Raw genomic sequence first — 23,488 nt, 5'->3', positions numbered from 1 at the left:
ATGGTTTGGCACCGCCCCCAGGGTATTGAACGAAAACAGAAAAAAAGCACACACAGGTCCACCTGTCCCCCCTTTTCTTTGGGTGGGACCTCTCCCAGGCTATGAACGCCTGGCCAGCCCTCCTGATTGATTGAGCTTTTATTTCTCACTTGCAGTTGCCTGCAGTGAAATGGGACCTTTCTGACCGTACATACAATACACAAACATAAAAATGGGGAGACAGGTCAGAAGAGCAAGCATAGATGAAACAATGAAATGTATAACACAAAAAGGCCGTCGAGGAGGAAATGAAATGCTGCTCATCCTGATCAATACTGGGGGATGACAATGAGAACAGAACGACATGATGAGGGTGGCACCGCATCCCAGACGCGCAAATGAAAGTAGAAAATACCGGACCGGGCCGCCTGGCCACCCTTTATTTGGGTGGACCTCCCCCAGGCTCCAAAAGCCTGGCCAGCCCTCATGATGGGTTGGCACCGCCCCCCAGGCGTATGAACGAAAACAGAAAAAAAACACACACAGGGCCACCTGTCCACCCTTTATTTGGGTGGACCTCTCCCAGGCTCTGAAAGCCTGGCCAGCCCTCCTGATTGATTGAAGCTTTTATTTCTCACTTGCAGTTGCCTGCAGTGAAATGGACCTTTCTGACCTTACATACAATACACAAACATAAAATGGGGGAGACAGTGTCAGAAGAGCAAGCATAGATGAAACAATGAAATGTATAACACAAAAAGGCAGTCGAGGAGGAAATGAAATGCTGCTCATCCTGATCAATAATGGGGGATGACAATGAGAACAGAAACGACATGATGAGGTGGCACCGCATCCCAGACGCGCAAATGAACGTAGAAAATACCACCCGGACCGGGCCGCCTGGCCACCCTTTATTTGGGTGGACCTCCCCCAGGCTCCGAAAGCCTGGCCAGCCCACGTGATGGGTTGGCACCGCCCCCCAGGCGGATAAATGATAACAAAAGAAAAAAAAACCCGGACCGGGCCGCCTGGCCACCCTTTATTTGGGTGGACCTCCCCCAGGCTCCGAAAGCCTGGCCAGCCCATGTGATGGGTTGGCACCGCCCCCCAGGCGGATAAATTATAAAAGAAAAAAAAAAACCCGGACCGGGCCGCCTGGCCACCCTTTATTTGGGTGGACCTCCCCCAGGCTCCGAAAGCCTGGCCAGCCCTCGTGATGGGTTGGCACCGCCCCCCAGGCGTATGAACGAAAACAGAAAAAACACACACAGGGCCACCTGTCCACCCTTTATTTGGGTGGACCTCTCCCAGGCTCTGAAAGCCTGGCCAGCCCTCCTGATTGATTGAAGCTTTTATTTCTCACTTGCAGTTGCCTGCAGTGAAATGGGACCTTTCTGACCGTACATACAATACACAAACATAAAAATGGGGAGACAGGTCAGAAGAGGAAGCATAGATGAAACAATGAAATGTATAACACAAAAAGGCAGTCGAGGAGGAAAATGAAATGCTGCTCATCCTGATCAATAATGGGGGATGACAATGAGAACAGAAACGACATGATGAGGTGGCACCGCATCCCAGACGCGCAAATGAACGTAGAAAATACCCGGACCGGGCCGCCTGGCCACCCTTTATTTGGGTGGACCTCCCCCAGGCTCCGAAAGCCTGGCCAGCCCTCGTGATGGGTTGGCACCGCCCCCCAGGCGTATGAACGAAAACAGAAAAAACACACACGGCCACCTGTCCACCCTTTATTTGGGTGGACCTCTCCCAGGCTCTGAAAGCCTGGCCAGCCCTCCTGATTGATTGAAGCTTTTATTTCTCACTTGCAGTTGCCTGCAGTGAAATGGGACCTTTCTGACCGTACATACAATACACAAACATAACAATGGGGAGACAGGTCAGAAGAGGAAGCATAGATGAAACAATGAAATGTATAACACAAAAAGGCAGTCGAGGAGGAAAATGAAATGCTGCTCATCCTGATCAATAATGGGGGATGACAATGAGAACAGAAACGACATGATGAGGTGGCACCGCATCCCAGACGCGCAAATGAACGTAGAAAATACCCGGACCGGGCCGCCTGGCCACCCTTTATTTGGGTGGACCTCCCCCAGGCTCCGAAAGCCTGGCCATCCCACGTGATGGGTCGGCACCGCCCCCCAGGCGGATAAATGATAAAAAGAAAAAAAAAACCCGGACCGGGCCGCCTGGCCACCCTTTATTTGGGTGGACCTCCCCCAGGCTCCGAAAGCCTGGCCAGCCCTCGTGATGGGTTGGCACCGCCCCCCAGGCGTATGAACGAAAACAGAAAAAACACACACAGGGCCACCTGTCCACCCTTTATTTGGGTGGACCTCTCCCAGGCTCTGAAAGCCTGGCCAGCCCTCCTGATTGATTGAAGCTTTTATTTGTCACTTGCAGTTGCCTGCAGTGAAATGGGACCTTTCTGACCGTACATACAATACACAAACATAACAATGGGGAGACAGGTCAGAAGAGGAAGCATAGATGAAACAATGAAATGTATAACACAAAAAGGCAGTCGAGGAGGAAAATGAAATGCTGCTCATCCTGATCAATAATGGGGGATGACAATGAGAACAGAAACGACATGATGAGGTGGCACCGCATCCCAGACGCGCAAATGAACGTAGAAAATACCCGGACCGGGCCGCCTGGCCACCCTTTATTTGGGTGGACCTCCCCCAGGCTCCGAAAGCCTGGCCAGCCCACGTGATGGGTTGGCACCGCCCCCCAGGCGGATAAATGATAACAAAAGAAAAAAAAACCCGGACCGGGCCGCCTGGCCACCCTTTATTTGGGTGGACCTCCCCCAGGCTCCGAAAGCCTGGCCAGCCCACGTGATGGGTTGGCACCGCCCCCCAGGCGGATAAAAATAAAAAGAAAAAAAAACCCGGACCGGGCCGCCTGGCCACCCTTTATTTGGGTGGACCTCCCCCAGGCTCCGAAAGCCTGGCCAGCCCTCGTGATGGGTTGGCACCGCCCCCCAGGGTATGAACGAAAACAGAAAACACACACAGGGCCACCTGTCCACCCTTTATTTGGTGGACCTCTCCCAGGCTCTGAAAGCCTGGCCAGCCCTCCTGATTGATGAAGCTTTTATTTTCACTTGCAGTTGCCTGCAGTGAAATGGGACCTTTCTGACCGTACATACAATACACAAACATAACAATGGGGAGACAGGTCAGAAGAGAAGCTAGATGAAACAATGAAATGTATAACAAAAAAAGGCAGTCGAGAGGAAAATGAAATGCTGCTCATCCTGATCAATAATGGGGGATGACAATGGAACAGAAACGACATGATGAGGTGGCACCGCATCCCCAGACGCGCAAATGAACGTAGAAAATACCCGGACCGGGCCGCCTGGCCACCCTTTATTTGGGTGGACCTCCCCCAGGCTCCGAAAGCCTGGCCAGCCCACGTGATGGGTTGGCACCGCCCCCCAGGCGGATAAATGATAAAAGAAAAAAAACACCCGGACCGGGCCGCCTGGCCACCCTTTATTTGGGTGGACCTCCCCCAGGCTCCGAAAGCCTGGCCAGCCCTCGTGATGGGTTGGCACCGCCCCCCAGGCGTATGAACGAAAACAGAAAAAACACACACAGGGCCACCTGTCCACCCTTTATTTGGGTGGACCTCTCCCAGGCTCTGAAAGCCTGGCCAGCCCTCCTGATTGATTGAAGCTTTTATTTGTCACTTGCAGTTGCCTGCAGTGAAATGGGACCTTTCTGACCGTACATACAATACACAAACATAACAATGGGGAGACAGGTCAGAAGAGGAAGCATAGATGAAACAATGAAATGTATAACACAAAAAGGCAGTCGAGGAGGAAAATGAAATGCTGCTCATCCTGATCAATAATGGGGGATGACAATGAGAACAGAAACGACATGATGAGGTGGCACCGCATCCCAGACGCGCAAATGAACGTAGAAAATACCCGGACCGGGCCGCCTGGCCACCCTTTATTTGGGTGGACCTCCCCCAGGCTCCGAAAGCCTGGCCAGCCCACGTGATGGGTTGGCACCACCCCCCAGGCGGATAAAATGATAACAAAAGAAAAAAAAACCCGGACCGGGCCGCCTGGCCACCCTTTATTTGGGTGGACCTCCCCCAGGCTCCGAAAGCCTGGCCAGCCCACGTGATGGGTTGGCACCGCCCCCCAGGCGGATAAATTATAAAAGAAAGAAAAAACCCGGACCGGGCCGCCTGGCCACCCTTTATTTGGGTGGACCTCCCCCAGGCTCCGAAAGCCTGGCCAGCCCATGTGATGGGTTGGCACCGCCCCCCAGGCGGATAAATTATAAAAAGAAAAAAAAAACCCGGACCGGGCCGCCTGGCCACCCTTTATTTGGGTGGACCTCCCCCAGGCTCCGAAAGCCTGGCCAGCCCTCGTGATGGGTTGGCACCGCCCCCCAGGCGTATGAACGAAAACAGAAAAAACACACACAGGGCCACCTGGCCACCCTTTATTTGGGTGGACCTCTCCCAGGCTCTGAAAGCCTGGCCAGCCCTCCTGATTGATTGAAGCTTTTATTTGTCACTTGCAGTTGCCTGCAGTGAAATGGGACCTTTCTGACCGTACATACAATACACAAACATAACAATGGGGAGACAGGTCAGAAGAGGAAGCATAGATGAAACAATGAAATGTATAACACAAAAAGGCAGTCGAGGAGGAAAATGAAATGCTGCTCATCCTGATCAATAATGGGGGATGACAATGAGAACAGAAACGACATGATGAGGTGGCACCGCATCCCAGACGCGCAAATGAACGTAGAAAATACCCGGACCGGGCCGCCTGGCCACCCTTTATTTGGGTGGACCTCCCCCAGGCTCCGAAAGCCTGGCCAGCCCATGTGATGGGTTGGCACCGCCCCCCAGGCGGATAAATTATAAAAGAAAAAAAACAACCCGGACCGGGCCGCCTGGCCACCCTTTATTTGGGTGGACCTCCCCCAGGCTCCGAAAGCCTGGCCAGCCCTCGTGATGGGTTGGCACCGCCCCCCAGGCGTATGAACGAAAACAGAAAAAACACACACAGGGCCACCTGTCCACCCTTTATTTGGGTGGACCTCTCCCAGGCTCTGAAAGCCTGGCCAGCCCTCCTGATTGATTGAAGCTTTTATTTGTCACTTGCAGTTGCCTGCAGTGAAATGGGACCTTTCTGACCGTACATACAATACACAAACATAACAATGGGGAGACAGGTCAGAAGAGGAAGCATAGATGAAACAATGAAATGTATAACACAAAAAGGCAGTCGAGGAGGAAAATGAAATGCTGCTCATCCTGATCAATAATGGGGGATGACAATGAGAACAGAAACGACATGATGAGGTGGCACCGCATCCCAGACGCGCAAATGAACGTAGAAAATACCCGGACCTGGCTGCCTGGCCACCCTTTATTTGGGTGGACCTCCCCCAGGCTCCGAAAGCCTGGCCAGCCCACGTGATGGGTTGGCACCACCCCCAGGGCGGAAAAATGATAACAAAAGAAAAAAAAACCCGGACCGGGCCGCCTGGCCACCCTTTATTTGGGTGGACCTCCCCCAGGCTCCGAAAGCCTGGCCAGCCCTCGTGATGGGTTGGCACCGCCCCCCAGGCGTATGAATGAAAACAGAAAAAACACACACAGGGCCACCTGGCCACCCTTTATTTGGGTGGACCTCTCCCAGGCTCTGAAAGCCTGGCCAGCCCTCCTGATTGATTGAAGCTTTTATTTGTCACTTGCAGTTTGTCACTTGCAGTTGCCTGCAGTGAAATGGGACCTTTCTGACCGTACATACAATACACAAACATAACAATGGGGAGACAGGTCAGAAGACGAAGCATAGATGAAACAATGAAATGTATAACACAAAAAGGCAGTCGAGGAGGAAAATGAAATGCTGCTCATCCTGATCAATAATGGGGATGACAATGAGAACAGAAACGACATGATGAGGTGGCACCGCATCCCAGACGCGCAAATGAACGTAGAAAATACCCGGACCGGGCCGCCTGGCCACCCTTTATTTGGGTGGACCTCCCCCAGGCTCCGAAAGCCTGGCCAGCCCACGTGATGGGTTGGCACCGCCCCCCAGGCGGATAAATGATAACAAAAGAAAAAAAAACCCGGACCGGGCCGCCTGGCCACCCTTTATTTGGGTGGACCTCCCCCAGGCTCCGAAAGCCTGGCCAGCCCTCGTGATGGGTTGGCACCGCCCCCCAGGCGTATGAACGAAAACAGAAAAAACACACACAGGGCCACCTGTCCACCCTTTATTTGGGTGGACCTCTCCCAGGCTCTGAAAGCCTGGCCAGCCCTCCTGATTGATTGAAGCTTTTATTTGTCACTTGCAGTTGCCTGCAGTGAAATGGGACCTTTCTGACCGTACATACAATACACAAACATAACAATGGGGAGACAGGTCAGAAGAGGAAGCATAGATGAAACAATGAAATGTATAACACAAAAAGGCAGTCGAGGAGGAAAATGAAATGCTGCTCATCCTGATCAATAATGGGGGATGACAATGAGAACAGAAACGACATGATGAGGTGGCACCGCATCCCAGACGCGCAAATGAACGTAGAAAATACCCGGACCGGGCCGCCTGGCCACCCTTTATTTGGGTGGACCTCCCCCAGGCTAATCTAGCATAGAAAATGTCAATAAAAAACGTCTTTTGTTAGTGGTTGTAAGGTGACACAATGTGTAAAAGTTCAAGAGCTATGAATACTTTATCAAGGCATTGTAACTTCACATCAGTGCACATGCATGTACACATATGTAGAGTTATATTATTAAAGAAGTTAAAAACAAACAAACTCTGCTTTAACTTTTGAAGTAGAAAAAGACTGCACGCTTTGGGAACAATATGGAATGAGTGATAATGTCACCACCATTCCATGATTTGAAAACATTTGTTTCACCTTAAATCTGTTTGTTTTTTGTTTTTGTTTTTCATAATTGCAAAACTGTAAAATCTCTCAAATCATTTCAATGGCTTTAGAGGAAGTTGCCCCTAAGCTCCAAACCCAAATTCCTGTTTAACAGGCAATTTGTTCTTTACACTAGTTTGTTCCTTGATTGTAAAATCTGGTATTTTTGCAAATTTGGCTCAGTGGGAAAACCTACAGCCAGGAGACCATTTATTGACTTTGCCCACAAACAATCTTATGGAATATTAATAAATATTAATAAAGATTCCTGTAAGAGCAAAATCTCTCTATCTCTGTCTTAAGTATTTGCTCCTAACCACGTCCTAACCTAGCAGACATATATAGCCTTTAATTAATCCTGCAATTTTTTTGTCAAAGACATTTCTCACCATGAAATTACCTGATAGCTTTAAACGGCGACACACGAGCAGATTCACTGAGTAATCAGAAAAGTTTAGCATGAATCTGGACATTAGATTTACGCTCGAAGTTTTAAGCTTATCAGATATCACTTGGTAGAAGCTCCTTACCGTTTGAAGAAATCTGCTGTCCTCTTTTGCTTGCATCTTTTTTTTTCCATCCGAGACTGAAGTTATTCCATGTTAAGTAGTTTTTCTCCGTGAGGAACACAGCAACTCATCTTACCCCTGGGCACCAGGGACTCGAGCTCCGGATCTCAGCAGAAAAGTGCCAACAAAAGATGCAGATCCCTCCAAGTATCAGTTTGTCACACTTCTGTCCTCTGTATACTCTGTGACGTCACCACTGGAACGCTAACGCCTCTGCGTAACCATGGTTACAGGGGGACGGTTTGGAGCTCTCCTGCTCAACAGCAAAAGATTTCAGGGTAATATATAAATACTCCAACTTTAAAAACAAGTAAAAGAAATATACTGTATATGTGTATAGTGTACCGCGTAAGAGTTCATTTTCTGGTTAGTTAAAAGATGACCGATGGCAGCCATACTGACGTGAGTTGTTGACGATACGTCGAGCTGTCGATAAGCTGTCTTTGTGCTCTTATATACTGTTAGCCTTGTTTCGCTGGCGTTAGTGAAACTGCTTTGAACTGGATGTAACATTGTTGAACTCTAATGCTCAATGGATAAACTCTCGATGCGACGATGTGAGAATGTAATTGTAACCCCGTGTTAATGCTGTCGTTTGATATTGTGTAATAACCAGCACATATGCTCTTACTGAGTGAAAATACAAAAGAGTTCAGGTCTGGGTTTAGCCCCAGTGTTTTAAGATCCCAGCAACGTTCGTTGTTATGCCCACAGTTTTAAAAGATGATAGGTTTCTGGGTGCTGACTCAGGGGGACCACTTTAGCTCATTGAAACCTTAATGCCATTTTAGTTTAAGACATTAAACTGGACACGTTTTGAATAAAATTTATATTAACAGAGCTATGCTGGACATAAGCAATTGTGTCAGTGTGAAGCCCTGCATATTTTACAATAAACTCCAGCTCTTACTGAATCTGTAACGTTGCCTTGATCGTCCTACATCATTTTAAAATGCTTTATTTTTTTAATACTTTGTGTTGTTAGATGAGTTTTGTGTCACTGTGCACAGAGAAAAACTCACCTGATGTAGTGGTAAGGCCATGTTCACCACTAGATGGAGACAACCTGGCACAGGTATTTTCTATACGCACTAAATTTCACACTGAAAAGCCTTGCTGGAAGGTGTTTTTGCATAGAAAATAAAGAAAAAATGTCTTGAGGTCTTTCCAGTATTTTCAAAATGCGTTTTTCAGATACACATCAAAACTTCACACAGACAAACACACACACAAAACAACAAAATATATCAAATTACATGCACGTCTCATTCATTTTTTGAGAATCTCCCCACTTTTAATTTTCATGGAAAATAACTTGAGTTATTCATGACATGACATCATTTCAGATAACTTTGTCAGGTCAGTAAATAGCTGCCACATAAATCTAAATCTAAATCATACATGTGTAATATAGAAAAAAGAAAAAACAGTTGTGCTGGTAGTTTATAATAAATGGGTAGGGGTGCATAGTCAGTAAAAGTTACCAAGGCTCTGCAGAGCTCCAAACCTGCTCTGCCACAAACAGAAGCATCAAAAATGTGCGCTGGGAGCTTCATGGCATGGATTTCTACAGCCAAGCAAATCTATATGTATGTGGCCAAGAACCTTAGTCCATGTAGGGCATCTTAGCACAGTTTACTTGTGTCAGTTAGGTCAGCTAGTGGGAGGGCAGAGAGGGCAGCCTCTTCATTATTTTATTGTAGAGTGACAGGAACTGCCTATGAGCTTCTAATCAGGCAGAAATATTGACAGAAAATATATAAAAGGATATATACATTGATGAAAATCAAAGAAGAGAAATATTTATGTGGTGTTTGATTTTCCTGAGAACTGATTGGTTGTGATGACTCCTTCAAGTACTACATGCTACTTTGTCCTGCTAGTTAAGCCTGCTGTCTGTTCTCAGGCCTCCTCCTGCTTCACTGGCATATATCCATCACCAGAGGGATCCACTGACCTGCCTGCTGACATCAGACCACACCCCTGTGTCATGTGACCTGGCTGGAGTAGCAAAGCTGGACTCAGACCTGGCTCAGGCAAGTTCAAAGGCAGTTGTGGTAGAGAGAGCAGGGAGTATAGTAAAGCACTGGAAGGATGAGGTGGAAACAGGAAGCGTGTGGATTCAGTGGACTTGGCATCCTCCATGACCCTATCCTGACTTAGCTGCTCCTGACTTAGACTTCCACACTTCTGAATCCAAGCTGGGAGGCTCCAGGCTGTCAGCCTGCTGCTTCATAATCAGAGCAAACCTGAATAAACACCTCTGCTGCTTCCAAACAGCCTCTGAAAATCTGCCTTTTGTTTATTCCCTCCCACATTCTCGCCCTTGCCGTCAGGCTTCTCATCATGGCTATCGGTCATATTGATGCTATCGGTCTCCATGCTCTCTTTACTGGCGTCTTCACAACTGCACATTCCTGAATCTAGATTCTGGAGCCTAAATTGATCAGTGTTGAGTCTCTCAGATTTCTCATAGTCTCAAATCACCTGCACTGGCTCACTGTAGCTGCTGCTGCTTAGGAGGTGCTTACACTCTGCTTCATTTGGTTCCAGTTCAGATTAAGGGACAACACATGGAAAGACAGAAACAACAAATGTTTGAAAAATATTTACTGTTAGAAAACATTCAGTGAAAACAATATTGATTTTTCTGTTTGGCAAACGTCAAATCTGAGTCCCCAAAAGCCAATCAGACAGTAGAGTTGGTATAAACAGAGAGGAGATGAAGCTTCTTTTAGAAGGAGGAATGAAAATATTTAGATTCACTTAAAAGGATAATTCTCTATTTTTAGCACTTTCCACTTTGACTTTCTTGCCATTAAACTATAATTAGCTTTAATTTCACTTCAAATACATGAACTCAGAAAAGTAAGAGTGTGATTCTGGCAAAAGATTAAAAATGCTACATTTTACGGTTTAAAATCCCAGCTCACTGACCCCTCTGTCGCTTTACTTAACTGCAGTATATGTGCTTCACTATTTGGACTACATTGCATTGTACAGGTAGACTATGATTGTATCTGTGGGGCTTAAAAACGATGGCATTTGTTCACACACTCACAGTAGGGCTGGTCTGGACATATTAACTGGCTCTAGGTGACAGAAAGCGCTGTAAGGACTGAGAAAAAACAGTATTAATCCCTTTTTGGTGCACATTATGACAGCTGGGATTTATGTATTGTGTATATTATATTATGTGTTGAGGTTTTCTCTTTGCGACTGAGGTCCTTACTGGCAGTGAGATTTGTATTGAGCGTGCAGTGCAGAGTGATCAGACACACACAGACATTTTTATTGTAGTCACTGCAGCAAGTGAGATCGGTGAGAAATAAACCAGGAGAGGTGGAGGGAAAAGATCAAACAACAGGTCTTAGAGTCAAAGATACAATCTGAATGAAGAGAACAAAAGGCTAACTGTGTGGAAGGCTGAGATACTCGTCACTCTGCAGACGAGCAGCAGAGACAGTTCAACAGTCCACAGAGTATTTTCCCAAAAGTCTCGGGGATCATTGAAATGTTTTCTGGCAAAACTGAGAGCAGCCTTTGTTCATTTTGCTCAGCAGGGGTTTCCATCTTAGAGTGGGGGAACCCTAAAATCAGCTGTAGTGGCTCTTTGTAGATTGACACAACTGAAATCAACAAGATGTAAGCAGGTATTTCACGAGTTGACCTGGCTGATTTCCACCCTCTACACTGACAGGTCATTGTTTACACCGTCTCTTTTTCTACATTTAAGCATCATCAGCTAAAATTCATATTCATCTCTGTTACACTTGATGTAACAGACCACGAGCACCACAGCCATTGTGCATCAGTCACACACAGTTCTTTACTGTAAACCAACCTGATAATCCTGCACTAACCTGCAGAGGATTTTCATGTGGTCTTTAAATAACACAGTTAGTCTAAGTTAGCTTTGCAGCATGTTTCACAATATGAGAACATGAGGAAATCAATGTAAGCTTTAAATTTACATCAAATCCCACTGAGCAGTCCTTACCTTTAAATATAAGCTCTCCTCTTCCCGTCCTGTCCTGTATTCTTTGTCCACCTCTGAGTGAAGTTATCTCAAACTTGCTTCTGTCCCTGTGAAATACAGCAGCTGGACTTTTAGCTATCAACACACTGTGAGACAAACTGCACAAAAACAGTTTGCGTGTTTGCTGATGTTTGTTGAGCTGATAGAAACGTTGCATTTGAAATGACCTGCCACTCCCTTTATGCTTAGGGCTTGTTAGATGCTGACGTATGGCAACCACAACTTATGGACACCTGCAGTCGTTCCAGAGCTGTGCCAAAAAAACAAAACCACACAGCGGGCCCACTTGGACCTGTTACTATGGCACACATGATCTCTTTTTACACCATGTCCCCTGGTGATTATTTGAAAGAGGACTGAAGGCTCACAGTGACAGAAACAATAACTCCCTGCAAATGTGTTAAACCAAAAGTAACGAGAAAATTTAAGCAGTCCAAAGTACAGATATGTGTTTAAAAATGTCAGGAAAAAAACTACTCCAGTAAAGTACAGATGCCTGATAATTCTACGTTAGTACAGTAGAATATAAAGTATTTGTACTTTGTTACTTCCCCCTTGTGATGAACCTTAACTGAGGCGAGTGAGTCGTGCAGCTCTTTGGATGTTGTTCTGGGCTGGATGAGTCGTGGCTGGACGGCCGGCCACTCCTTTTTGACCACTGTTCCATGTTTTCCATTTGTGGATAATGGCTCTCCCTGTGGTTTGGTAGAGTCCCATAGCTTTAGACGTGGCTTTATAACCTTTTCCAGACCAACAAATCTCAAATGTGAATTTCTTACAGATTACAGAAAAAAGCCCTGACAGCTCATTGCTCAAACTGCACAGTTTTTTCCTTTTGTTTTTTAAACTGTAGTCGTAAAAAACTGACATTTCTGTGGTAAAAAGTGAAAAACAAACTTTTTTGTCATTTAATTGTTGTTTGCTTGATGACTTTGTGCAGTATGAAAGGCAATAAAGGAGGTTTTTATTACTAGGAAAAGCTGTAAAACTTTAAAACACAGTTTAAAGTCCAAAATTCATGCTTGTTATTAATAACTTCAAGCGAGCATTCAGGCCTGTGAGACTCATTTAGACACTCAGACAGTGAGCCATGGCTCTGTGGTACACGCAGACCTCTATTCAAAGACCCTTTGTATATGTTTGGAGCTGTAATGGCACTCGATATTTGCCTTTTCCATTACTGCCAGGGCCTCGACACAAACTGTTTACATTGTATGATCATCAGTTAAAAGTTTAAGTGCAGTCGTCTTAATTTACAGGAAGTCTCCAACAGACAGACAGGATATGATGTAAATATAATGGAGCAGTGAAGTTGGAAATGATTTTGTGATTTATTTTTTTGTGAATGGGTCATCAGACAAAGTTTTTAAGACAGCCTGATAATAATAAATTACAAGAGAAGTACTTGAAGTATTAAGTAGTAAATGCATAAACAAGCTTTTCAGTGTCACTATGAAGCAGGATGTTTCTAATTTCAGAGATATTACAGAAATGTAAGAAAGCTGTCCTACATATTTGTTTAATGTGCACCTTGAAGCACATATCCTGATCAAAAGACTTCAAGATTACAGATAATATTTAACCGTAAAAACATTAAAATTATGTGTAACAGCTGGGGGAAGTACAAAGGAAGGCTTCAGTCACCCCAGGCTCCCTCACGGTTCTGAAAAAAATGGGCCGCACACAAACTCGTTTCTTGTACCTCTTGGCTCATATCAGCAAATTTCACTCCTGCTGGCACTGAATAACAAGTTTCTTCTGCACTGATTTAAAGTCAAATTCAGAGTCACAAAGCCAATTAGACAATAAAGTTGGTATGCTGTGGTTGGGGGTGGGGAGTAGTGAGCTGTGTGTGTGAAGGAGGTGTGAAGTGGCTGAGGTGGAACAGCAGCATGGGGGGGTGGGTGAGTCTGCAGACGATGTTTAAGACTGCCTCCTGGATGAATCAAACCTGTTAAAGAAGTTATTCAGTTCATTTGCCCAGCTCACATCACCCCCAGGCAGAGAGAGAAATCACCTGTCATGTGTGTGGACTGTGGGAGAAAGCCAGAGATCCCTAAGAAAACAACCCACAAAGGCAAAGGAGAATCTTCCTGTGAGGTGATAGTGTTAACCACTGAACCACATAGTTTGTCATCCACAAATTATTGGACATGATGTGATCTAATGGGGATAATCTATTCAGCAACATAATGAGTCCAGTTGCATCTTCTGTGGTGATACATCTCCAGACCTTTACTGCTGCCTTGTTGTGGTGTCACTCTGCCTTTGGTCTTCAGCAAGGGGAATGCAGCTCAGGACATCATCTAACCTTTCGAGCTTGTTCTATCAAAATGCCATAAAAGTTACATAATTCTAAAAACAATTCTGACTAATTAAAACTGTATATTATAGGATGGACAGGCTTATAACACAGACTCAGACACTAATGTTGTTGAACCTGTTCAAAAAATGTCAGTTTCAACTGTGCAATTATGCTTAATTACCATGGCAACCAGCAGCAGCTTCACTGAAATGAATCTTCCCACAGTGACAGTGAGCTGCAGTGGTGCTTAAACTAGAAAATTAGATGCTCATGCCTTTAAGACAGTTGCCTGCGTTGTCAGTTTAGTAGGTAAATGTTATTTCTAGCATTTTGTCATATTTTTGTTCTTCAAAAATATTGATAAATTAATGTTGGACACAAATCGCATTATCTCTGAATGAGGGAATTCTGAGGCTTTCAACTGTATCTAATAGTTTTCAGTAGATTATGTCTGCATGTTTGTTGCTATATGTTTATTTCTTCCTGTCCAAGCATTAAATCAATAAAGGGTTTAATGCTTGGACTAAATCTGTATATGTAACATAAATTATAGACAACACAAAATGCATGTGTATTCCCTGAACCTAAGTCATTTTGCATTTGCTTGCTTTTATTTGTAGCCTGAAATCAGTGACTTTTGCACACAATAAATAAAATCAGTGTCTGAAAACAGGAAGCTGGTCCTAACAAAGGGCTTTCCGAGACATGGTTTGACCACTAAATTGCATTTTTGTGGTATCAAAAGGAACTTCAAAGGTTGTGACTTACTGATCTTTTGACTGTGATATTGAGTAATGGTAGTGTTGTCCCCTACCTAAAATACTCAATAGCTGGAGATAAAGAAAATAACAGAACTAGGATTTTTCCTGTGGCTTTTCCTTTTTATGTGCACGTAACAGTGCAAACCTTGACAACTCTTAAATAAATATGTCCAAACTCAGATTCCTGTCAAAAAGTCCTGGAGAAAGTGGTGTCCGCACAGGCATTCAGCTACGCTGCTAGCAAGTTGGCTACAAGCTAAGCTAAGTAAAGACACGGTGAATGAATACTTTGACTATAAATTTGACTATAAATTAGTGAGTACACGGAGAGGGTGCTTCGGATGAAGCGCCTGAAGATTAAACGATGAAATAAGAAGTTATCCAAAAGTTTTTATTAAAGTGCTACGCAGATAAGCTACACAAAAACACCACTGTATGTTGTAACAGGAACAGGAAGTGATACTCTAACGCAGAGTCTAGTACTCTAATACTAGTACTGCAGTCAATGGCTGTATCCCACTTCAGGGTCTGCAGCCTTAAAGTACGCAGCCCTAACAGTCCTCAAGGGCCGCGTACTCAAATACCGCTAAGGCCAGAAGTGCGAGGCTTGTGATATTGGACAGTCTAGCCTCCGTCGCGCTGCCCAGGTTGCCTTGCAACCATCATATTAACCGCTGGAAACGTTTCATACAGCATTGTTTGACAGAAATGAAAGAGAAAATCTTTGGTTCATCTGTTTGTTTTTATATGAGCTGTGTTTAATTTGATAAGTATCTGAGGCTGAGACCACAGGACTGTAAAAACATAATTGTTGGGCTTCATTTCTGTACTGAACAGTCATTTTAAGATTAGCTAGTAAATAAAAATTAGCTGATGTTGTTCATGAGACTAAAGTCATCTCACTGTGGTAATGTAAATATAATATGGCCAATATTATAGCTGGTCATGGACAGCTTTAGGTATGTGAGTGAACCACCTGACATTAGAATGTGTCTCCATGTACTTCATGAGTGACCACTCAGATCTCACTCCCTCGCTATATGTGGAAGTAGACATGTATGTTGCATCCAAAATCTCCCTATCATGAGCTAAGAATAGAGACAACAGAACACACATAACACAAACTTTCAATTTACATTTTCCACCTATGAGCCCATCCCTCAAAACACATTACAATCAAGTGACAACAAGGTCTTAAAGCTGCAGAAGATAATATTATTATTTAAAATAAATTTGAGGAAAAAAATCATTGCAAGTCATTTGATCATTACATCTCACTAACATTATGTAATTGAAGGGTTCCATTTTCAAAAAGTGTGTCTCTGTGAGTTTGCATGTTCACTGTGTTTCATATGAATTCTGTGATTTAGTATTTTCATTTGTTTTTTCCCCAGAGAGCTGTTGACCACATCGTGAGTGGAGTCCAGCAATATCAGGCCCTGTTAGGAGCACCTGAAACAACAAATGACTGAGAGACATTCTGGGGACCTGGATCAACTAAAGATGATGCAATGGGGGTATTTGACCAGTGTGTTGACCCTTTCATTCAAATTGCTTCCACCCATTTGCAGGACAAGACCATCAAAGAACTGTTAAAACCAGTTGAACCAGAGATTATTGTTGCAAAACATACAGTATGTTATGTGAAGTGTCGTAGCCTGGGTCTTTTGACCCAGCCTTTTGTGTTTCTTATTATTATTATTATTATGTATTCTGGTTGAGACTTTCTAGTTCGTTCTGCATCTTGTCATTCCCGGCCTGTGTGTTTCCTCTGTGTAAAGCCCGTGTTTCTTAGTCTGTGTTTTTGCGTGTGTGTTGAGTTTCCTGTCTTACTGTGAAGGTCTGTGTCCTGTGTCAGTGTATTCAGTTTGCATCATCCCTGTCTCGTCAGATTCATCAGGTTCAGCTGTGTGTCCCTCCTGTGTGCAGTCTCCTCGTTTCCCTCTGTGTGTATTTATAGCATGTGTCCTCTTGTGTGTGTTACTGGTCTGTCTGTGTCCCTCCATGCTGGTCTTCCTGCTTGTCGGTCTTCGTGTTACCTCCCCGCTCCATCCTCTCGTGTTCAGGTTTGTAGTTTAGTTCTTAGTTTTTCCTGTTTAGATTATTTCTGAGTTCTGCTTCCGCTTTTGGTTGTATGTCACTCTCCTTAAATAAAGCTCACTTACATCTCAGTCAGTGCCTGCACTTTGGGTCCTTCATTCATACCTCACACGGCTTGCCCCGCAAACAGTGACATGAAGTGTGGAGACTCCAGAGTTCTTGCCGTTAAGGACCATTGTTTTCATTCTATACCGTTGGTGAAAAGTTTAGAGCAGCTGCTATCACAGCCAAGAATGCTTGCAGTGATTGACGAGAGGCCCATGCAAGGATGGCTTTTTTTTTTTTTCATCATTTCATTGATGGAGACATTTTTAAGTCCGCACAGCATTGCGGTTGATTTTATATACAGATAAAATGGAACTAGTTGTTAGTGATTTATTACACCTTAGGTAACATCAGTCCTAAGTACAGATCAAGACTTCCTGCTTCTGCTTGCCATGGTAAAATCAAAAGATCTTCCTTGTTGTGCTATGGATGAGATGTTTGAGAGGATTAATGGTGATTTAATTGAGCTGTGTGATGGTGTCCGAGTTGTCACTGCAAGTGGTGAGAGGACAATTCACTGGGCACTCATATCTGTGTGTGGAGACTCTCTAGCTCAGCATGAAGTGGCTGGATTCAAGGAAGGAGTGGGTTTTGTCTACAGTAAATGCAGGCACTGCGAATGCCACTCTGAAGACATGCAGGAACAATTTAATGACGATTTGTTTGTTAAAAGGACCATGGCCAGTCATTACAAGAAATGTAATGACATTGAAAGGGCAAATACTGACTTTTTGAAAGACAATTTTAATATAACGTATGGTATAAACAGGAGAAGCAAGTTAACAGAATCTCCTCACGTTGATGTAATCAAACCCCACAAGACACCATGCATGTTTTTCTTGAAGGTGTTGCCTCATATGAAGTCAAATGTGTTTTAAAGAATCTTGTGCTTTCAGGGCAAATGAACTTAGATTCATTCAACAGTGCAATTCTGTGTTTTCCTTATTCTCCTGTGGATGTGAGGGATAAGCTTTGTCCCATATCTGTCAGTACGCTGTCATCAATGACAATAAATTAAAACAGTCAGCTGGGCAGATGCTGGTTTTCTTAAAAATCCTGCCATTTCTTATTGACAAAATTGGAGAAAATCATTACACACAAATGCTAGGTAAGATGTTAGAGAGCGTAAAAATTCTGTTTTTTGCCTAATATTGCTGTCTCAACTCTCTCTCCAGACTGAAGCTTTTAATAGAGCCATATTTAAACAACTGTTTACAGATGATTTGCCTCTTTTTCAATGTCACATTGACATGGTTTGATATGTAAGATTGATATGGGCCTGGGGCAGCCCATCCGACCCCACCGCAGAGGAAACTACACACACCCCATCATTTAATCGTATCCCAGACTACATAAGACTATAGACACCCAGTATCTCTGCCCCACCTACAGAGTGAACTCCTGGAGAGCAGAGACCTCCTGCAACGATGTAACCTCCCTGCCAATTGAAGAGGCCCCCAGTTCTGTTGATGCACCAGTCCCCGAAGCCCCAACCAGGTCATGACCACAGCCCCTGGATTGAGCCCTCCAGGAAAAACATCCCTAGGGAATCCCCAGACACCCCAAGCTGGTACCTGCCCCCAAAACAACCACAATAGCGAAGGCGGGACAAAACTATGACTCCCCACCCCCACTAGGTGATGGAGCTGATCAAAGGAGCCCAGAGGGATTGATCTAATGTGGTGGCAGAGGCTGTATCAAGATAAATATGATCTGTCAGATGGTCTCCATATTGGTTAGAATTTAGATTATTTTTATTTTTAAAGTTCATGAGGACCATTTTCTTGGCAATCCATAGGGTAGTAAAAACCGTGTGGTCTGTATTAATCTCTGTAGTGACATCATCAGACACAAGCATCCTAGTTATGCCAAACACATCAAAAGATCTGCTATGCCAAGATGACATCCCCACAGCAAATGAACAATCAGATTCAACAAATTCCATCTACAACTTGACCGAGGAAAAGCCAGAAGATAAAACAGAGCTTTACAAGACTAAATCTGAAAAACTGACTTTGCCACAAAAATGGCAATCATTTTTCCACTCAAACCACAAACTAAAATTTCAAAAGCTAAACTAACACAAACCTGAAAACACACAAAATGGCTCCTGATGTTGTGCATGTATTTTCCCTCCCTGGAGCATAAAATCCTGTTACAGAAATCGAGAAATAAGGGAAATTTTAAGCATAATGCTGCAGTTTTGCATGGTGGAATGGGACCAATGACAGTGAACAGAAGACCCAAGACTAAAGCAGTAGAGGGAAGTTTGTTTATTGCTTTTACTGTCAAGGGATGTATGTTCGGAAGGACCTTTGGAGACATGTCCGCAGATGTATTAACAAACCAAAAGATGACACGGAAAAGACCCCACAAAGTAAGAATGTATTCGACAGAAGCTTAGTGAAGTGGGATATTTGTTGTGTCTGCGTGCAGAATTCTTAGTGCATAACATGGAGAAAGCCATTACGCCTGCTAACTTCCAGAGAGTTGTGCAAGCGGTAAAGAAAGCTTCAGGTTTCGTTGAAGAGACGCTGTCATTCACAAGCCTCGCACAAAAACTGGGACATACACTACACAAAATCTCTGACATTATCCATTGTCGAGCCCTCATGGCAGAGGATTAAGCCCTAATCAAGTCCATTGACACGTTCAAGAAGTTGTAAGCCTCAAATTGTCTCTCTGTGCCTTGAACACATCGAGTGAGACAAAGTATAAACATTGCCCTTCACAGAAGATGTTCAGATTCTCCCTCACTACTTTCAAAAATCTGCAGCAAATGCCTTTTGTTACTTGGAGAACGAAGCCACAGCTTTTTCTTTTTCATTTATTTATTTGATTAGCATTCAAGTCTCTGAATGAATACAGAATAAAGATCTTTCCATTTACATAGTGCTCGAAGCAAAAGAGTAAAACAAGACAAAAAAAACCCCCTTCCATCTTAGAAGTACATTAAATTTCATAACGATAATCCAAGCAACACAGCACAGCTGGCCAAGATTTCCAAACTTCTTTTATCAATGGAGAAAAGACTTTCCATGATCCAGGGAAAATCACTGGATGAGATTGAAATTCAAGGTTTGTATTGAAAGGAGCAAATATTAGGGCTAGGCAGGAGTTGAACATTATCCTTAATCAACAGAATTAAAACCTTAAAACACGGACAATTAAGAGAATTGTCCGTGTTTTAAGGTTCTTCAAGTCTTTTCTTTCATCACTTTGCAACTTAGCAGAGTGGTGGCCCATGTACACTCTGCTATGTACCGTGATAAAAGTGTTATTTCCAGTATTAACTTTCTTCTGTATTTTATCATGTGAGAGTGGGACTGAATCCGATGATGGTACAGAACTCGCAACGTCGGCATGTGGTACATGTGAGCCTGTGCATGCAGTCGCCGAGTCCACAAACGCAGAGCAGGTCCAAGACACTGGAGATTGTGGTAAGTTATGACTATTTTGGTTTCAGTGGATAAAATGTGTTTGTTGCGAATATTAAAACTTAATCAAAATGTGTAACCAGCAAATGAAGTGCTACTATGGATGCCTACAGCAATGAAACTGCCGCTCCCTCTGAAGGTAAGGGAAGTTTAGGTCTAAGTACCCTTATGTGTTTTAAAATATAAATTTAAAATAGAATAAGACAGAATCAATAAAATGAGGTACAGTTGGTTCCCTAAGCTGATGGACACGTTCTTTGTAATTTTATTGTATTTCTGTCTCTGTACACCTACACCACCACAATGGATTTTAAAATTAATCAATCAATATGTGATTAAAAGTGTAGACTTTCAGCTTTAATTCAAGGGATTTAACAGAATCACCACATTGTAGCCATTAAATGTAGTCCATTATTTTCAGAAGCTCAAGGTTAAGGACAGCGGACAAACATTTTTAGGGCAGGGTGTCCCCTGACTATTTCAAGACATACTATGGTGCTCACAGGATGCATGCTCAATCATTAAGGTAAGTAAATCCCAAAAGGTTGATTCTGTTCATCTGGACATATTGTTTTCAGTGGGAGGAACGTCACGAAACGCTGCGTCCAGATGAACAGAATCAACCTTTTGGGACGAACTTGGCTTAATGATTGAGCATGCATCACAAAACTTGTATTCAACTTATCTTTTATCACACTTGAACACTGAAAATGTATCAAATGTCTAAAATGAGACAATGTAATATTTAAAGCGAACATTAGCTCATTTTGATATTGATGGTAGCAACACACCTCAGAAGTTGGGAGAGGGTAGCATGCTGCACCCACATTCAACATGCTATATTTCTCCAGTAGCACTTATGTAAGAAAACCTTTAATTTTTTAGACATACTATGAAGTAGGGTTGAAGTGTCATGGAATTTATTCATCTGGTTTCTTTTTAAAACATTAATTATTCTTCCCGGCCAAGCAACAGTTGGGACGTAAAACTTAACGACACAGTGGCAACATTTATGTGCTGTGATGCCATCACAGCCAAAAGGGTTTACCCAAGGTTATTTAAACAAGCTAAAGTCAGACCTGTTTATGTTATACATTTATCTGTACACTTACATTTATTAATAATTAGCAATATTGCTTTGCACAGCTAAGGACCCTGCAGAGGACACCCTCCAGAGCTGAGCACTGACAACGAATGCATTTTCAACATATGCAGCAAAGAAAGTGAAAAGGAGAGAGGACAGAGAATCTATGCAGGACAAAGACAATCAAGGATCTGACCAGGAAGAGCAGGAGTCATCAGGACCAGAGGAGCTTCTAGAAAGATGGCTCTCCCAGTGTCTGAATAACAAGGTATGTGTGCCCCGAATCCCAAAAGTGAGAGTTTTGATTGGTTGCACTCCTTTCATATATAATCTTTTAGTCCAACATGAACAAACGGCAGCACTACTAAATCCCTGCCCTGGTTCACAGAAGCTATTCACAGCTTTAGGTGAATTTGCCGTAAAACTAAGCGCCTGTGGAAAGCCACAAAACTTGAGGTTCATAAGCTCCACTATTATCTACCTTCAAAAACATGGTGAAAGATGCGAGAGCCACTTATTTCTCTGAACTACTCGCAGTAGGAAAAAGAAATCCTAAGGTTCTCTTCGACACAGTAAATAACATAGTCTCCCCCACAACTCCGTGCACACCTGTCTTTTCAGATAAGCACTGCAATGACTTTCTAGGATTTTTCCAAGATCAAATCAGTGGAATCTTGGGATAATTTTTGATCAATCACTGTCGTTTGATGCTCATATCAAGTCTGTGACCCGCTCCTGCTTTTTTCATCTAAGAAACATTGCCAAACTCAGGACTATTGTATCCAACGGTGAACTGGAGATGCTTGTCCATGCCTTCATCTCCTCTCGTTTAGATTACAGTAACGCACTCTTTTCTTGTCTGTCTAAGGCTTCCCTAAATCGCCTCCAAACGGTCCAAAATGCCGCAGCAAGGCTTTTATCCCACAGTCATAAATTCTCCCATATCACCCTGTGTTAAAATCCTTGCACTGGCTTCTGGTTGAGTACAGATATCAGTTTAAAATCCTCACTTTTACATTCATGTCCCTACAAGGTGAGGCCCCACTTATATCACTGAGCTTCTCCAAACCGGCTCCTTAGATCCACTGATAGTGGTCTTCTAACCATTCCACAGAGCCGTTTGAAAACGAAGGGGGATCGCTCTTTTCAAACCTTCCAATATTGTGGAACAGTTTACCTCCCCTGCAGCTACTTTAAAAAAAAAAAAAAAAACAGCTCAAAACACATCTGTTGAGACAGGCATTTAGGTAATATCCATGAGTAGTAAACCGTTTTATTGGATATGCTGTTATACCCTCTTTATAGTGTTTTATGGTTTCGATTGATATGCTTTTATTCCCATGTGAAGCACTTTGAAATAACTTCCTGTTTTTAAAAAGTGCTATATAGATCAATTTTACTTACAAACATATTTATATTCATATTTGTACCAGATGGGGAGCCTCCCTCAGGATGAAGGTGCTGGTGGTGCCAGAACCACATTACCCACACAGGAAGACAATTCGGAAGAGGACAAAGGACAAGTACGGATAAGGGTTCCTAAGACAGCCACGAAAAAAACCCCTGGGCGTCCTGTGTGTCATATACTGGGTTATGTTAGTGCCTGTGTTGAGCTGGGGGCATTGCAGCTTTACGCCATCTTTGCAGCTCCTAGCTGTTGCATGCATTGTTGTGCCGTTATAACTGATACCACAGGCGCCTGTAACTTTTACCTGCAGGTAGGGGGCTGAAGTCCATTCCCGGCAGTTTGATTTGTATTTAAACCATAAATACCAACATGAAGCTGCATTTAGGTTTTGTTTTTTTTGTTTTTTTTAAATGTACAGGACAAGCCAATATTGATGATTACCAGTCCAATACCAAATTCCAACCGTGACTGAAGTTAGTCAGTCACTCTCAAGACACACGTAAGAACAATTCCTTACAAATGTCAACAAATGTGTAAATCACATGTTATTAAATTATCTTTTACAATAAAAGGACTTCTGTTTTGAAATTAGATCTTTGCCTTTGTGTGTACCTGATTCAGTTTTAAGTTTTCCTTCTGCTGAGGCATGCAATCTCAAAAGTTCTTAAACAGTTGTTTGACCATTTCCCCACAGAAAGACGAGGTTGTAGTAGTGTAAGTGCACGCCAGTATAACAAATCTGAACATTACAGCTAGATGAGCTACAGTTGTCACGGATCTGGGTCGGTGACCC

General features: G+C 43.5%; 3 long non-coding RNA genes across 3 annotated transcripts in view; 1 reads left to right on the top strand and 2 right to left on the bottom strand.

Moving 5' to 3' along the window:
• The window catches only part of LOC120743002, a 19,524-nt gene extending 4,280 nt beyond the window's left edge, over positions 1 to 15,244 (bottom strand). The window contains exons 1-3 of the long non-coding RNA XR_005698014.1: positions 15,119 to 15,244; positions 13,200 to 13,205; positions 8,609 to 8,619 (exon numbers count right to left, since the gene is read on the bottom strand). This is a non-coding gene — a long non-coding RNA (uncharacterized LOC120743002). The remainder of the gene's footprint in view (positions 1 to 8,608; positions 8,620 to 13,199; positions 13,206 to 15,118) is intronic.
• LOC120743001 lies at positions 4,108 to 7,735 on the bottom strand. Its single transcript, XR_005698013.1, has 3 exons — positions 7,478 to 7,735; positions 5,535 to 6,659; positions 4,108 to 5,406 (listed from the first exon to the last, which is right to left on the bottom strand). It is a non-coding gene; the product is annotated as an uncharacterized LOC120743001 (long non-coding RNA).
• A 5,596-nt stretch (positions 15,245 to 20,840) lies between the features above and the next one.
• Positions 20,841 to 23,253, top strand: LOC120743003. Its single transcript, XR_005698015.1, has 3 exons — positions 20,841 to 21,064; positions 21,350 to 21,555; positions 22,721 to 23,253. It is a non-coding gene; the product is annotated as an uncharacterized LOC120743003 (long non-coding RNA).
• The last annotated feature ends 235 nt before the right edge of the window (positions 23,254 to 23,488 follow it).

Source organism: Simochromis diagramma, unplaced genomic scaffold, assembly GCF_900408965.1.
Source record: "Simochromis diagramma unplaced genomic scaffold, fSimDia1.1 OVJJ01000005.1, whole genome shotgun sequence".
NCBI lineage: Eukaryota > Metazoa > Chordata > Actinopteri > Cichliformes > Cichlidae > Simochromis > Simochromis diagramma.
Note: the sequence above shows the minus strand (reverse complement) of the source record. Positions and strands in the feature narration are given on the sequence as shown.